Below are 3480 nucleotides of genomic sequence, written 5' to 3'. Positions count from 1 at the left end.
TTCACATATCCCAACATATACCGGATGGCTCTATTTGGATGTCTCGTAGATATTTCAAAGGGCCAAATATGAGCCCATTCTCAAGCCTGAGATCCCATTTCCGATCCCCCCACCAAATCCCCTTTCTTATTAACCTCTTTCATAGTACCATGTACTTTTTCTCAGGGCATGTGTATGACAACGTTCACCAATCTTTATTTGTCAAATGTCAGTCACCTATGAAGGTTCTTGAGGTCAGGCACTGTATCGGTTTTGCTCACCACTGTCATCCCTGTGCCTGGCATTCATTTCTTCCCTTAGTCATCCATTATTCAATTAGCCAATCAGTCAGTGGATGTGATTTGAGCATCACTATGGCACCAGAAGTGAAAAGACATGTCCTTGCCTTCACTGGAGCTTACATCTCATAGAGAAGGTGCTCTCAAACGCACCACGAGATATACCTCTGACCTCAGCCCAAGAAGGAGTTGTTCCCTCTCCCCTGGCCCCTGGAACTCGGTCATACTGTACAGTGCTGATCTACCTGCCTCTCTCCTCCACCAGACTGCAAGTCTGAAAGCAGAGGTATTTTTGGTTTGTTTCTTTATCCTCAGTATTGGGCCTGAATAGTAGATATAAGTAGTCAGTCAATGATTGCTATATAAAATCCAAAGTCACACATGCAATGCTGGGATCTCTGGTCAATAAAATGCTGAATTTAAGAACAATAGGAGTCTTGTCATCTTTTTTTTCCTTTTTATTCTTTTTTTTTTCTTTTTATCATAAAAAAACATTTATTTGTTAACAGTATCTTTCACTGCCATGACATCTGAACAGGCTTTCAACTCTTTAAAGACTGACTTTAATATAACAACATTACAGGAGATAAAATTTACATTTTTAAATAAGGATAGTAAAAAGTGAAAAAATATAATGCTACATTCCTTAATATCCATGAAAAAAATTTAACTCAAGTTTAAATACTCTTGATTTTATTAAAGAAAGTATAAAATACCAAATTCTACATTTTTAAACACTATTATTTTAAGAATCACTTATTTCTTCATAGTGCCAGCATGTTTCCCATACTTCCATATATTTTGAGATCTCCTCTCAGGAGGCTGGTACCACTTTTCAACAAAGGCATTAATAATAAAACTTCTGGGGTTTTCCTTGGGGTTGCCCCAATTTTTTCTCCATTTCGTTTTTCAGTTTATTCAGCTCGTACCTCTTGGCCATTGCCACAAGATCCTCTGGGATACTCTGTTGTGCTCTTTCCAGAATATTAATTAACTCTCCAGCAACCCTCCAGTCATTTCTAGTGAGGAGAGTAATAGATCCCAGTTCTCCCTGCTCTTCCATTGCGCCCTACTCTGTGCACATATTCTTCAATGTTCTGGGGGAAATCATAATTATAGACGTGTGTGATATCAAGGACATCAAGACCCCAAGATGCCAAGTCGGTGGCAATCAATATTCTTACTTTACCTGTTTTAAAGTTTTCTAATGCCTCTCTCGGTCGCTCTGCTCCCTATTACCGTGAAGGGATTCCACTGTTACATGTCGCAGAATCAGGTCGCTTGACAGCTGGTCAGCAACAGCTTTTCTGCTGACAAACACTATGACTTTGTCTTTGGGAGACATGTTTTCTAGAAAAGTTTGGATATGAGAGCGTTTCTCTTCTTCGGTGGTGACAATTATGTTTTGTTTCATGGTACTTACTGCCACTAGATCCAAAGTACCAACATATACAATCATTGGCTCTTTCAAATAAGTCTGTGCAAGTCGACCGACAGCATATGGCCACGTTGCACTTGTCATAATAGTCTGCCTGTCTGGGTGCATATCTAATAAAGTCTTCATTATCTGGGGTTCAAATCCCATATCTAGCATCTTGTCGGCTTCATCTAAAACCAAGTAGGTTACATTTCTGAGGTTAACAAAGTTATTCATTTGTAGATCATTCAGTCTTCCAGGAGTTGCAATAATAATATCTACTCCTTTTTTCAGATCTTGTACTTGTCCATTTCCATCTCCACCGCCATATATACACACACTTTTGAGGCCTTTATATGAATACTTAGAACATTCAGCTTCCACTTGAAGTGCTAACTCGCACGTAGGTGTGAGGACTAACACGCCGGGTCCATTCCTCTCTCCTCTAATTACAGGCTGTGAATCCAAGTGTATAAATCCAGGCATTAAGTAGGACAGTGTTTTCCCGGTTCCAGTTTAGGCTACTCCTATAAGATCTTGTAAAACTATCGGCCATGACTGCGACTGGATCGGTGTTTGCTTTTGAAAGCCTGCCTTTTTAATGTTTTCCATAACCTCAGGATAACACTGAAAAGCATCCTCAAATTTGCAAGTAGGATTGGGTATACGATGCTTCTCCCCTTCTTTCAAGTCATCACGTATTATAATTTTCTTTCCTCCAAGTGTCTACTTGCACTTGTGACATTGAACTTGTTGCTTCTGACTCCACATAAAGGTTTTTCTTAATTGGTGGTAAATCTTCCCACTTTTTTCCCCCCCATTTCAAAGCATCTTCTCGAATTTGATCCCAATCAATCAATGGCTGATTCTCTGTAACATTACTATCTGTCTTTACATCTCTTCCAACAGAAGGTTGGAACGCAACAATATCAGTTCTGAGTTTTGAATTGTAATTTTCTTCTTTTTTAACAAGATTATCTATCACTGTTTTGGCCTTCGCCTGCACCACCTTGTTGCCAAAGATTCTGACCTCTGCTTCTTCTGAATGACCTTCTTTATCTGTATTTTCGTGCTTGTTGTAATTTGGATGTCTTTTATTTCTGACCCTCCACGACCCATCACAGCGCCGACCCACACGTTATTCAGTCCAAAGCAAAGCGGCGGTTCTCAGAGGCCAGCGGCCACAGGTTTCTGGAGGCCGGAGGGGTTCCTCCAGCCGCCACCTCTGCCTCCCCTACCGGCCTCCTGACCTCTTCGATTCGGCTCCTCCGTCGGCCTCCTTTCCGGAGCACGGGACACTGCCGAGTTTCGCCGGGAAGCAACGACCCATGAGGACGCGTTGGCGCCTGCTTCTTGCTTCGACATGGTTCCGTGAGGAAGAGCCGGCTCGTCCGACGTCGCTCCCGTTTGGCTCTGCACCACTCCACGGTGCCGTCGTAGAGTCTTCTCTGACCTTTTTTTTTTCACATTTCCACCCCAAGTGTCTGTTCACAAATGCATTGTGAGCGAAGAGAAGGAAAGAGTGCACACTAACAGTAAATCAGTAAACAGTGATAATCTTATCACTACCGTTTGCAAAAGGCTTCCAAAAGTTTGTGTTTCCATTGGCAGCCCCTGAGTGTGAACCTAGCACTGGGCCATACCTAACTGCCACTAGAAAGAATGTTTCCTTTGAACAAATCTGGGGATTTCAAACAAATATTTGTGGACTTCTTAGAAAAATTGGCATCAGGCCTCAAAGACGCAAACTTGTTAGTCGCTTCAATCTACCATGAAGATAAATTT

The 3480-nt window shown here is 41.7% G+C and overlaps 1 pseudogene; it reads right to left on the bottom strand.

Moving 5' to 3' along the window:
* Positions 1-966: 966 nt before the first annotated feature.
* LOC102736524 (putative ATP-dependent RNA helicase DDX43 pseudogene) lies at positions 967-3263 on the bottom strand (annotated as a pseudogene).
* Between the last annotated feature and the right edge of the window lie 217 nt (positions 3264-3480).

The sequence above is a fragment of the Leptonychotes weddellii genome, chromosome 5 (assembly GCF_054177405.1).
Source record: "Leptonychotes weddellii isolate Sample4059 chromosome 5, ASM5417740v2, whole genome shotgun sequence".
Lineage (NCBI taxonomy): Eukaryota > Metazoa > Chordata > Mammalia > Carnivora > Phocidae > Leptonychotes > Leptonychotes weddellii.
This window is presented reverse-complemented; position numbering and strand designations above follow the sequence as displayed.